Source organism: Polypterus senegalus, chromosome 9 (genome assembly GCF_016835505.1).
Source record: "Polypterus senegalus isolate Bchr_013 chromosome 9, ASM1683550v1, whole genome shotgun sequence".
Lineage (NCBI taxonomy): Eukaryota > Metazoa > Chordata > Cladistia > Polypteriformes > Polypteridae > Polypterus > Polypterus senegalus.
Window position 1 is genome coordinate 101,743,002 of NC_053162.1, and position 14,938 is coordinate 101,757,939.

The window sequence follows — 14,938 nt, forward strand, 5'->3', positions numbered from 1 at the left end:
TTTAAAAAGTTGCTAAAACCCATTATTTTAACATGGCTTTCTCATAGCTACATTTAAGTGTATCCCTGTTAAACTGTATGTGCACTGAATTTTCATTTTCATCAAGGCTCCGCAATCCATACTAATCCTTACTATTCTCTGCTGTTCTTTTTCTGGTTTTCTGTGGTGGTGTTCTATGACCTGATCAAGGCACCATGCAGTACCTGTATCGATGGATTGAAGGCAGTATCCCAGATGTCCACATAACCACCATCATCAAATTCTTTCACATGGCGCCTGAAAGCCATGAGGATTGATTTAGATCATTTTGTTACGTAGAATGCCCAGTGGTGGCTGGGCAGTCTCTAGGCCTTGGAACACCTGCAGATTTTGTTTTTCTTTCTCTGACCCATCTGCAGTTTTTTCTTGTTTTTTTCTGTCCTCCCAACCACCTGACTTTACTTTATTCTTTGTTATTTAGTATTTCTTAATCTTATTTTTGTTTCATATAAACTTTTCTTTCTTCATCTTGTATAGCACTTTGCATTCAATTGTGCTATATAAATAATAGCTGTGTTCTTGTTTATGATGTTAATTTTAATTCTGTAATATTTCTACATACTGCTATACACTGTAAAAGAAACCCAATTCTTCCATCTTCTCTGATATTTATTTGCCTGTATGATATCTTGTTGTCGATCAGGTCACCAAGCTGTGTAGCACAGTACTTACTATCCGTTTAAACAGTAATAATTCCTTGCACTACATCTGCAGAGTGTGAGTTCCAGTTATGAGATACAAAATTTCCAAAATGTACCAGTAGGGGGAAATAAAAGCTGGAAGCCAGCACAAAAAAGCTGCTGCCATAAGGAGATGATGTTCCAAAATGTCATTCCAATTGTAGGCTTATGGCACATATTTGAAAATTCTCCATCACAGAAATATTATAAAATTATGGCATTTTTATAACATGTAGTATACAAAAATATATTTATTCATTTCTGTCTCAGAATTTACAACTGTTATGCTTTATTGTCAAGGTGTTCTAATTGCAGGCCTTCATAAAATTATAAAGTTAGAGTTTGATGATACATATCCCATTGTGTAACTGACAACAGGCCCTGCACAAAATATCAGTGAATATGGCAAAGGATTCGTACAAAATGTTATTGATAGGAATTTATTGTAATAATGTAAACATTATTAAACAAAATTCCAAAAATGAAAGTAATTCTAAACACAAGTCATCACAAAAACATCAGCATATAAACTATTGATATAATTGTCATATTTCATGGAAAACCTTACATCACAAGGGTTCACATATCAAGCCTTCAAGTAGTAAAATAAATGTAAAAACACCAATAAAGAGACTGTTAGTGAAGGTTAACAATCAAATCTACTGAACAATGGAAATAAGCAGCCTTACGATCTTGAGTTTGCTTTTGAACAATTGATGGAGTACCAAGATGAACAATGTATTAACTCATTTTCAAACTGGAAAGGCTCATACTGAACATTTAAATCTAGGTAGGGCAAAACAATTTAGGAATGAAGGGAATAAGCCACAATCCCCCAAAAAATGAGGACTAAAAAGAGCTTTAATTCTGTCTCTTGGCTTTATAGATTCCACTCTCATAAGGAAAAAAATCTCATAATGAACTGATCAGCAATTTTTTAAAAACCCCTTCTTTCCACTAATATTATAAACTTGGATGTGAAAGACAGTTATTTGGCAGCCTTACATGCTGAGCAGCAAAAAAAGTGAGCGGTGCTATACTGCTTTTTAAGTTCGTACTTGTCCATACATCTTCACAGCCTTCAGTCTGAATGACATTAAGCCAAAAAAGAGGATTAATTGGCCCAGGTGGTAGATTTGCAGGAAACAGACCAATTAAATCAAGCTTGGAGCGATATCAAGCCCATAAAAGTTGTTTCTGCCAACAGTAATTAAAACAGTAAAGATGTGTAGTATAGAATATATGCATGTAGATTACTGCTTCCTAAAATTTGATTCAGCCCAAGCCAAAAAATATATTTAATATGCGGTTCATTTCTTATTTTTCTAAATCTATTTCTTCAATGACTGTGGTTCCTTAGAAAGAAACTGTGTAATCCAACATCTTTTTTTTTTATTTAGCTTTTCCAAACATAAAGAAAACAAAACAAAGTAAAATGCATAATTAACTGTGGGATTCAAACAGTGGTAGACTATTAAAAAAAAAAAAAGTTCCAAATAACAATGTGGCTCTCTGTCACAAATGTTATTTTAAAGCCAAATGAATCCACACGGATACAGCACGTGATTAGACTGGACACCAACAGCTTAAGCACTAAAGCTGGATAAATGTTGGAAATTTTACATTGCAACTAAACTATGGCTAACTATAGTTCTTAGTGTCTGGCAACACATTCTCGTAGGTCATTCTACTAGCAGTCTCTGAGCCAGAAGATAAGTGGTGCCATTGGCTGGCATTCTTCTGCTATAACAATTGTCCAACATTCTAGTACCAGTTTGTTAAAAAAAAAATTCTGTTATTACATAATAAAAACAGTGGATAGCATTTTAAAGAGAAAAAAGTAGAAAACTAATTACTGTGGTTAGGATTGCTGCTTTTATAGATCCAGAGACCTGGGTTATTATCCCAATGCTGGGTCTTGTTGCTTTTTGTGTTTCCAGCATCTTATTTTTAATTTATTTGGAAAATCCAAATTGGCTCAATATAAGAAAATATGGGTGTGTTTGAGAGTGGGCTCTGTGCTGGATTGGCACCTCCTTCATGGTTGGTACCCTACTTGAGCACAATGCCAGGAAAAGCTGTTGCCAATCCTGGCACCCCTGAACTTAAAATGACTTAGAAAATTAGTGAATGGAGAATAAAAAGGGTTGAAATGACTGATTTTTAAATTATTATTCACATATAGCTGCAAAGCTCCATTTTCAGCAACAATACCTTCAGTGTCCTAATAGTAAACTCCCTTAGCGTATCCTTAATTACTTACAGCATTTTTAAATACTAATTGATTATTAGAGGAACCTTTGTAATTCCATTAGCACCACTGAAACTTGTTATTCTGTTCATTTGTGTTACTAGGTACTGGCATTCCCAAAGTTCAGTTCTGAGTTCAAAAAAGAAAACAGCTTTCCCAAGAAATATGTCAGTCTATTACTATTTTTTTTTTTTTTGCAGATTGCCAGGAAACTGAAGACTTTGTACAAAGGTGTCTATTGGATGAAAAGCAGGGAGAAGGCCCAGCTGCACAACCGCATAGGAGGAAAGGGATATCAGAATCTGTAGTTTGAGAAACACATGACTTACTGGTCCTTAGTTGTCTTCTTCATAAAATATATGCCAAATACCATTGTCATCTGCAACAGAGAAAAGACGATTCTTGTATGCTGGCTTTAGAGACAGAGTTTTCAAAAAAAATATGTCAGAGTATCTGAAAACTGGCAAATAAAAAGATAAGATTAAAATGGGCAAAAGAACACAGGCATTAGGCGGAAGATGACTAGAATGGGGTATTATGCTCAGCATCTTGGAGTTGCCCGTTTTCTGTTGCAGATGACACTGATATTTGTCATGTATTTAAAAAGGAAGACTACTGAGGACCTATAAGACGTTTGTTTATAAAACTACAGACTGTGATGTCCTTCTCCTCTTAAGTAGTTGTGCATCTTCCCCATCTTTTTCTATACTGGTTAGAAATTGGTCCCATTCGTCCAATAGACACCTTTGTATATAATCTTCAGTTTCCTGGCAATCTGTCACATGGAATAACCATCATTCTGGAAAAAAAAGCAATAGACTGACATTGTTTCTCAAGAAAGCAGTTTCATTTTAGCTATTCTTGAAGCCAAAACTAAACTTCAGGAATGCCAGTACCTTGCAACCAAAGTGAACAGAATAACAGGCTTCAGCAGTGCTAGAGCAATTACAAAGGTTTCCCTGATAACTAATTAGCATTTATACATAACTAACTAAGGATGAGTAAAGGGAGTTTGCCATGGGGCCTTTTTTAAACACTTTATTTGCAGCCATATGTGGGTAATAACCATTAGAAACACTACTAATACCATGACTATACTGAATTTTAAATCAAATTAATATCATTATAAAAAAGGTGTCAACTTCTATCAAAAAATGAAAATTGATATATTTTTTCACCCACTGTAAGTCACAATCCTGTTAAGCTACAATTACAACCATTTTTTAAATTCTTACAATATGGCAAGCCTGCTCATATCTAAACATTAATTACCAGTGTTTTGTTTCTTCTTTTTTTTTTTTCTTTTTTTTTGAGCAAGCTGAATAAGGGTGGACTGATAGTGTTACATTATCTGGATTTCTGAGAGTTTCACAAAGCTCTGTCCATCATGATGAGTAAGTGGTACATTGACATCATTTCTGCTCTGCAAGAAAGCTACTCCTGAAAAGAGCATCTTATGATCAGGTCCAAAAGAATGTCTTGTGTCTGGAGAAATAAACTGAAAAAATGTTACAGCAGGACTGGGGTGAGTCATTTCAGCATTGTTTAGTTTTTTTTCTTTTTCAATAGAGACTAAAAGAAACAACAAAACCCACCAGTTCACAGTGTTCTTGGCTAATGAAGAATTTCCAGACAGATAACATGAAAAACAGGAGAAAGCCCAGATGTTTGAGGTTCACTTAAAAACACTCACACTGAACAATTAAGTAAATAAGGGGCCTGCAGAGCCGAGACTCAGCAAAAGACTAACTTGAAGCATTGTTTCAGAAATATTGTTTATTTAGAAAAAAATATGAAAATTATTCAAGGACGCATAAATGTTTTGTGTTAACATTTGGCCCTCTATTTTTTTCCTCAAGAAATTTTGCCAAGGTTCATTAAATAAGATGCAGATTTCAAGGCACAGTCTTAACTCAACAAAAAGAGAATGGAAAGACTGCCATACAGTAATACCTTATAATATATTGGTATACCTCTTATAATAAAGCACTAATAATTGATTTAATAATTAACATTACTATTAAGCATTATCTTCAATATTGTCTGTGTTTTAGCTACATGACTTTGTAGCCTTTTGCAGATTTACTCAACTCATTGTGTAAAGCACTGCTTACTGGTGTTCATATTAACTATAATTTCCTTTAAACTCCTCTGCTGTACACACAATAGTTCATCACACTGTTATATTTTAGATAACCATTATTAATACAAAAGAGAAAAAAACTTAAAATGACTAAATTTTTTGGTTAAAAAATGTTAATATAGTGAATATACATCCAATCAAGAAATTTACAAACTTGCTATAATTATAAAAATACTGTAAGCTGATTTTTATAGTGTTAACAGCATCTGCTTTGTAAGTACTAATTCACACACGTCTCTGCTTATGTATTCATGTACTCTAGTGAATTCAGAATTCTCCATGCTAAAGTAAACTTTTTAGTTTGAGTTTATGACCTTTCTTTTAATCATGGCCTGTATTTCTCATCCCCTTACCCAGACTCCATTACCAAAACAGACGGTAAAGAAGAATTCAAATAATTACTTGACTACTGAGATCAATAGGCTGCCAAGATGCAGAATTTCAGCAGATATCATAGAATAACAGGACATATTCACATAAGGTTGGTGAACCGCATAACTCAGAACAAGAGAATTAAACATCTTGTAGTCTGTCTACTGTCAGTGACAAATTAAAGATAATAAAAGTTATATGCTAGTTTGGCTTTGCAAAGTCTGTAAATGCTAGGTGCTCTGGCAGTCCTAATACAAGGTGTACTGTATCTACAGTACATTCTGTGATTATGGCTGAAGTGTTGTCACGTATCTGAGAAAGATCTAATTTATTAATTTTGCATTTTTGTAATGTGTTTGCTATTTCAATTCTTATGTTTTCTTTTAATGGTATACTGGTGCCTTCACCATATCACCTTATTGTGTGCAGATTGCCAGTTTCTACATTATTCTCTTGTATACAGCCATACTATTTACAGAAATTATATACCAATAACACAAGAGCAGGCACCATTATAAAACATGGCAATGCACTCCACCCAAACCTTCAGCTTCAATAAACGTTAAACAAGGATTACTGCTGACAAATTTTGGAGACTGTTTGAAAGTTGACACTTGTTTTTCATGTTTATTTTGATATTTAGACCCCAAGCCTGTTTATTGTCTTCTCCTTCTAGTTTCCCTAAGAAAGAATTGTATTTCCTGGTAAATGATGCATGCTTACCCAGACAGTTATTTAATTTGTAATGCACACACAGTAGCCTTCATGTGGATCTAATGTTAAAAGCTGGTGAATGTCTATTTCTGATATATTAAAATATCTTTTAATATACTATAGAGTTATTTTGATAGTTTTTCAATTCCACAAATAAAATTAATACAACTAATGAGTGAAAACAAGTAAACAAAGTCAAAGAAAAACAGTATTTAAGAATTACAGATGAAAATGTTCATTCTGACCTTTGTGTGGCATCCGAATTCAGAGCACTGGAGACACAGATATAGAAAAAGAGCTCCAGATACCTCAAAGCATGTTCTGCTTTCTTTTTGGGGGAAGATCAGAGTTCTCAAAATGAGATATACTAGATAGTGAAAAGAGGAAAATGAGGCCACTGATGTTCTCCAGAGAGAAATGTCACTTCTGGTTATGTGTCTTCAAGACCATATAAAAGAAAGATTACAGACACATCAGTTTACTTCTGGTATACCTATGTAGATGAACACCATAAAGGGATAGCTAAAGGTATTCCTATTTAAGAGCTGAAGGAAACTTTGAACTTTGACTCTTAACTATTGAAGGCATCTGATGAATGGACTACAATACTGGATTGTCTTTTAAAATAAGGAAACCGTTACCAGAAACTGGGACAAGGACTACTTCAAACTGTCAGTTTTCTTTGACTGTTCTTTAGATGAATAAACAGGTTCCAAATACCAGTGAGACCTGCTTTTATAACAACATGATTATCTCACCTTATTACACCACCTTCCTTGCTCACACTATAAAAAACTTAGCTCATTAGACTGCAGGAATAATTAATATTTCAAGCAATAATTTCCTTGGAAAGTGTAATGCCATGAAAAATAAAATAATACCAGGTCAAAAAGACATGCAAATAGACCAAGAAATGAAACAGAGAAAGTGAAGACCAGGAACAGACCAGGGTTAAAAACAAAACGTCAAAGAAATCAAAAAGCCAAAGCTCAATATGTAAAAGAGACAAAGTCAAAAGAACCTGAAAAAATCCTGATCACCAAAACATCTTTTAAGGCAAGTTACTGATAAAAAGCTTTTTATGGTTTTCACCCATTAACCTGGATGCTGTCTTTTATACTAGTAGTGTGGTAATGTCATGTATTGACACTTCCTGTGGTCATGAGGTAGCAACATCAGCCATTACTAACAAAAGAATGAATATGGCCAACTCAAAATTGAGGCACTCACAATAGAAACCTATACAAAAAATGGCATTGAGATTACACAGAAGTATGATGATAAAAATTTAGAATTTTTATATATGAAAAAACAAAGCAAAACAAAAAGCATAGCAATAAAAGCATGCTTGTTTTGTTACACCTTTTGTGAAAGTGTATCTTGGATATTTGGGCTTCAGTCTTCACACATCCTACACTTCACGTCAAGATTATGTCATCACTATAACACATGAAAACATTTTCTGTTTTAGCCAGGTGTACAGCATTTCTTTCCTCGCATTTCCTCTGGCATTCTATATTTACAGATTGTTGTAGACACAGAACACACATGAAATATATGTATTTCAAATCAAGGTATTTCATTACCTGTATAATTCCCTACAAATGCAACGCCAGATAAACACATCAATGCAGACTTGAACTTTGAGATTGCAGCAGGGTAATGCCTTCATCTGACTCAATCAGGGGTGGTGATGTAGCAGGCTGCATTATGCTAAAGCACATATTTGCAAAACAGAAGTAGGCTATTAGCGCAGTGATAAGGAGCTACAAGTTTCTTGGCCTATGTCAGGAAAGTTTAAGGTGGTCAGGGACAACGAAAAAAATCATTTGCTTCCGGGATTCTAGTGTTAACTGGGCAGCCTAACGCATGTTTTACACTGATGGCTACAGTGCAATCATAACTTTACCAGGCAGCCCCTTAAATAATAAACATGTAAATTACATTTAGCTTCTTGAAAGTAACTGTCTAACCTAGTATAATCACAAAATTCAGCTAAATCACAGTACAATTATTATCTTTAAACATTTACCCATGATTCATGTTTACTGTATCCTCACCAATTTATGTAAAGAAAATGATACCATCATTCAATTAATGCATGATGGCAGATGTTTCTTCCAATGAATAATGGAATATGAAGAACGTTTTAGTGTACCAAGAGCAAATGTACGCCAATATGAGAGATGTTTATAGTTTTAATTATATTGTCTTTAGGTAATGCTGTCAAAGCCTAGATTTGCCATGTTGATCGTTTTTTTTTTGCTGTGTCAGTGTCTGGTAGTGTCTAAGCCATATTATTATTAATTGTTATTGTTGTTATTATTAACAATTATTATTATTTACTCCCTCAGTGTTTACGACAAGTTGGCTCTTATGATGACACAAAGTTATTGTTTTTTTATGGACAGTGTAAGTCCTGGAACTTATGTTCATAAAAAATATGAAAACTTAAAATGTTTTGACCTATAACATGATACTGCACTAGAAGTCATCTACCTTCTTTTTCACCAATGTCTTTAAACTACCTACAATCAACATGAACAACTGTACTTGGTGACATTGCTAGTGTACTGTATTTATTCAGACATTCAACTTAAATTAAGAAACCTGTCAATTCACCTTTTACCTGTGACCTTATTGTGTGATCCCAAGCAACTCACATAATCTACCAGAAATCCAACTGTAAAAATATGTGCAAATTTTTGTACTGTAACATTGTAATTATAAAGTGACTTGGCATGGTAGTCACAATAAAAAAGCACTAAAAGAAAAAAACGCTGCTTGTTAATCTTGGTAAGATGCAAAATACACTCCATCCTTCAGTTTAAATTACTAGAAGATATGTTATGTTATCTAAAACTGGAAAAAAATAAAGTTCTACAAAATATGGCAGGTATTCTTGGATCAGTTTATATCATGAACCTCTTTTGACTTTTAATTACTTATTTCATTTGGTTATTTATTGTATATATTAAATACAGTATATTGGATATGTAAAATAATAGTAGAGGAAAAACAACAAATTGAATGTATCAAAATGGACAAATAATATTTTAAGACATAATATGACAATGAAACAAAAAAGGCTTTGAAAAACTACTTGATGACTTTTTATGTAGGCCATTTTGAAAAACATTTTAATTAAAGTCTTTGCACAATTAGTTTTTTTTCAAGGTGAGGAGCAAGAAGCACTTTTCTCACATCGCAGTAAAACAGTCTCTAAAATAGTCATATACAGCACAATCTGCTGTTTATTTTGTTATGGTAAACCTCTAAAAATCTATTTATTAAAGTAGGTTAACAAAAACAAAAAATAGACAATTGTTAATACATTACCACAATCTTGTACTAGAAACTTGACTTTGCGTCTAGCACACTATACATTTTAAGTCTTGTATAGCTTTCTAAGTACAGCAGAGTTTGTGACCTTATACATTAAACTGATCTCATTAATATATATATATAAAATGCCCATTAGAACTGAGTGCAGACACCACACAGAAAAGGAAAAATAAGGTTAATTCAATTAACCGCTTATCACTTGCACATTTCACAAACTAATTGCCATCAGTCACCTCAAAGGCTATTTTCTTATTAATATCTAGTTTCAAATGTCTTTACAAATGTGAAAAAAAAACAGGTGTTGGGGGAATGTTTGACATTCACATTTTCAAAGCTATTTAAAAACTAGAATAAACTACTTTAGTGATTTATGTCCACCTTGTCTTTATTTGGCACTGGTGGACAAAATAGGTTCAGCAGTTTTTTCCTTTAGAAAATTCTCTGCCATAATTTATAAATTGTACAGGAGACTCTCCTGGGGACCTCTGTTCATGAACCATACCAAATACATTTCTCTTGTATGGAAAACCACTTCAGTGTGATGAAACAGAAACAAATACCGTTTTCAAATTTTATGTTGCCAGATGCTGATTAAAAAGTAAATTCAAAACATCCTTTCTAGGACTGGCTTATGGAACATTTTTGCAAAAAAAGAAATGTGTTTTTCTTGTCAAAATCCCAGATCACCATACACAATAGATCAAAGGCAATCACTGAATCTTTTGCAACTACCTTCTTAAGGCAAGTAGTTGCAAAGCCCAAAATAAAATCTGCAGCACAGTCAGGTTCAGCCCTTAAGTACCACTGGCATGAGGCAAACGGAAAATAATTGTACAAGCTCAATTATGCTTAATTGGCATCAAATGCAACAGAACTTACTTTTCAATAGGTATTATTATGCCACAGTTTCCTGCAATCTTACTAAGAGAAATAAGGCACAATAAATGGATTAACCCACTTACCTTCCAAAAATCAATAATGTTCAGTTTTTTATTGATTTTATTTGAAGAAAATAACATTCCATATAATCAAGTCAAACTTAACAAACCAAAATTCAACCCCCACCCAAGAAAAAGAGAGGAGAGCCAACAACCAGAGCAAACCTTAAAAAGCAGCAAGGAAGGAAGTGTATCCTTTTCCCCAATACAGATGCTTATTCTAAAATGTTATTGATTAGATCCTAACATATTTTAAAAATGTTTTAAACAGATACTCTGAGTGAGAATTCTTTAGATTATGTCTCTTTTTCTATACTTGGATTCCTATATCCATACTCAAACATCAGACAAAAAATGGTGTAGAATGTATTCCTTCTTACAAATTAAAAACAAGCCAATCAAAATTACTAATATGCGCTTTCCTTTCTGTATTATAAACAAACAATAATATCCTTTTTCATTTTGGCTGAAACCAGTCACTGTTGCCATTTCATTTTCAGTCTAACAAAGATAACTGTTTCAGCTGTTGAATGTCCTTTAAGTAAAAATGTGGGCAAGATTATGTCTAAATCACTGCCTGTTTCCTCCACAGAAAGATGTAATCCTAAAGTTTCAAAATCCAAAATATTCCATCTAAGCCATAAATGGGGGGAATGATTTTAATGTGAATATCTTTTAGTAAGAAATAATTTACTTAACTGTGCTTCACTGAAATGTGCAGTTTATCACAATAAATGACTGCGAAAAATAAACAACATAAAAATACTTCACTATTACTGTCTGTATTAGTTAACATGTAATTTAGAACATAAGAAACCTGGCAAACGAGAGAAGACCACTCAATCCATCGATCCCAATTGTTTAGCTAATATCTAAGCTGTCCAACATCTCATCCAGACTCTTCTTAAAGGCTGTTAAGGTTTCTACTTCCTGAATCATTTTAACAAGCTGAAAACTGTAGTTCAATTTTTGCTTGCTATATGTAAGAAGCACATTGAAGTTCTTGCTTAAACTTGTTTATTACTAAGAAATCAATGGCAAAACCTGAAATGTGTAAAAAAAACCCAGATTGGTACCATCATGGTGCCATATGTGCATGCTATAAGAGTAATCAGTAATTTGTATGGCACATAATTTCCTGGTGTACAAAATCCTGGTTTACTCTCTAAAAGTGATTGAGGTTAAAGCTGGTATAGCAGGAGCAATTTAATTGCTGAAAGGTTTTGTTCAAAAATCAATGATAAAGTCGACTGTCAGATGGAGCAGTGGATCAGTGTATTAATTATAAGAAAAATCCACTGAAAACGCTCCCAATTAACCTGTAAATCAACGCTCACTGCCAAAAATGAGCACATGGTTGCTGAGGTCATTCTCCAGGAATAGAGATGAGCTGCTGCTCCCTCAGTTAAAGAGGAGTCAATTCAAGTAGTCTAGGCATTTGATGAAAAAGCCCTCCCAGGTGCCACTCACAAGAAGTGTACCAAGTGTAGCCCACCAGTGCTGACCCAGAACATGATGGAGAGACAGACATTACACAAACAGCCTTGGAATTTCTCTAACAGGAGCTGCCAGCTGTTGCTTGATTTAGTGAAGTCTCTGTTGCAACTACAACTTTTACCAGAAAAATAGAATAAAGAGAGAAAAGTTGGGAAATTTTTAATTATTACCACAAATCATATACTATTTTATCTTAATGTTTATGTCTAATTCCCTTGTACATGTTTTGATTTAGCAATCTGTTTATTGTTTCATTATAACTAATGCATAATATTTGGTAATGATGAACAAAAGCAATTTATTTTATTAAAAAAGGGCAGATTCTTCCATTTTCTGTGAGATGACAAAATCACTCACATCCCACAATCTTTTTTATAAATGTTTACTCTAGGATGTTATTACTAACATCACCCAGCATTTTTCATCAGGATATTTATTTCTCGTGTTAAGTAAAGTAATGAAGTGACTGTATAATTTAGGTCTATAGACAATGGCAGAAATAAAAGTATAAAATTTAATTGTGACTTTTTTGAGTTTGCCAGTTTTTTCTTTTTTGTTAAACAGTTTATTTTAACTTATTGGCATAGTCTAGCTCCAAGATGACAATGAATTTTACTCCTGAGTATTTTTGCTATATTTCCTTAGCATTTGACATTCAAAACAGTGGCTTTTAATCTATACACCACCAATTTTATCATTTGTAATTTCCTAAAATTCAAGGTTTTTGGTGACTTTCACGTAACCAACATACCTTCCTGCACTATAAATAATGGATCCATTAAAGCTGACACTGTAATACTGAAGAGTCTGGTGAAATATCTGCTATTTGTTGCAGATACTTTATGAAAATATATGCCATGTAAAAGAAACTCAATGATTTGGGGCTTTTGCTAAAACTGCTTTTTTAGTAAAGGAGTGCTTAAATTAAATGCAGTATAACATACCTCACAAGACTATTTAAAGATAATGACTAAGAATTATACTGTATATTTAGCATTAGATTCACAACCAATACCCTTGTATGATGCATAACTAAAAATGTCATGCAGTGGACAAAGAAAAAAGACCAAGAAAAAGTGATGGGCCACTTTAATAATCTCACATTTATACATTTGACAGCATGTTGATTCTGGATGTCTGTTGGCTTTATTTTGTCTGTTCAAATTCACTAGTAAGTTTAGTGAGTAAGTAGGGAACAGAACATAGCACAAATTATTTATATTTATACTGTACTACAAAAGTACTTTATAACATTTCTACGAGCTGAGTTAAAGTAAAGAAGCCACGCTGATTTGCAATTTAAAAAAAAAAAACAAACAAAACAAGGCAGCAAATAATACAAATGCATAAACACTGTGAGGGCTGTAGCCAGGTTCTTTTAATAAAAAAATACTATCAGCAGCAGCTGGAAAGGCAACACCAAAATGGCATGATGAATTTATCCAAGGTTTATTCTGTCTCATCAAGTCTACCAGTAAGCTTACATATGGACAAATTGACTGATACATAACTGCTTCTCTCCGCCAATGTGAGGCAGTGAAGTTTCTTTCCTGTTAAACATTAGAAAATGTGCAAGGTACTCGTCAACAGCATGGCATATGAATATATAAGCAATGCATTCCTTGTTTATCTCTTTGACTGGACCAAGCACTGGAGTGGACAACAGCTTATCTTAGGACACGTGTAGATTTACTCATGTTAAACCAAAAGAGGTAGGCTGCTTAACCAAACTACATGTCAAATTCCTTCAGTGTCTACTGCATAAAGAATGACTAGAGAATATGTGCAGAAAGTGAAATAGAAATTGTACTTAATTCATTTTTTGAAGAAGTCCAAAAAGTTCTCCAGTAGCTATAAGACCATTAAGACAGAAATTCTACTATGATTTAAAAAGCTTAACTAAAATAAATTATTGAAACTGGATAATAGCCTTCCACAAATTCAAAAGAAGATGATAATTATATGGTAGCCTTCAATATGTATTTCTCATAAATAGCTACATCTTTGAGAAAACCCAAAATATCTGAAGCTACCAAATATTCCTCATAAGATAAAAAAGGATGATAAACATAACTCTAATAGTTATATACAAGTTACTGTAGCTTGCACTTGGTAAATCAATGGAAACAGACATTAAGAACAAAACAAAAAAAACACATTCCTATAAAGCTCTGTTTATGTAGGTTCATATGGTAGGAATTCTGTTTCACTTAAAAATATGAAGCATTTAATTCCAGTGGTACATGCAGTATTATTTAATCTGATTTTCAAAAAAATGTTTGATCAGATCACAAGAAGCAGGGATTTTGAATGCACTGTGAAGATGGGTGTAGAATTGGCTCACACCTAGAAAGCATGAGTTACAGTCTGAGGATTGTTTTCCTATTAAGATGATGCCAAAAATGGGGTCACTCTGGAATCTATCTTGATCTACTACTCTTAATTATAAAACTGATATAATTATATAGATCAAAAAGTAGCTAACTATATGTTTAAATTTACACATTAAACTTAATCACACAAGTTTGTGGATGGATAACTTAAAGTTGGAAATGCAATTAGAAAAAGACCAGGACAGAATTATGCCCTGCCATGCGAAGTTTAATGTAAGGACAGTAAATATTAAGTCTTGTACATAAGAAGTAATACTGTTAATAATTAGCCCGTGGGTTTTCTCACAGTTTACACAGTTTTCTATGTACTATTTAAAATTAGATTAGAATCACTTTTTAAAGAAATATTACAATACCAGCTATTTTGAAAAGTAATGGTCTGTGTCTGGAGGTCAACATTTTACTTTTGCCAACAATATACACAGTGTATCACTTGCATATTCAAAGCAACAGAAATGTAATTAAGTCATGACAACAAGGTTTGACACATGGGAGATCCTCCACACCTCAAAATCTAAATTGTGGAGGGACCCATGAAAATACATTTTAGAAACATTGCCCATTTC

General features: G+C 33.3%; 1 protein-coding gene across 1 annotated transcript in view; it reads right to left on the bottom strand.

Annotated features, from left to right (window-relative positions):
- Positions 1-14,938, bottom strand: part of LOC120535587 (BTG3 associated nuclear protein) — a 319,241-nt gene that overhangs the window by 31,740 nt on the left and 272,563 nt on the right. The gene's annotated exons all lie outside the window — the stretch shown is intronic.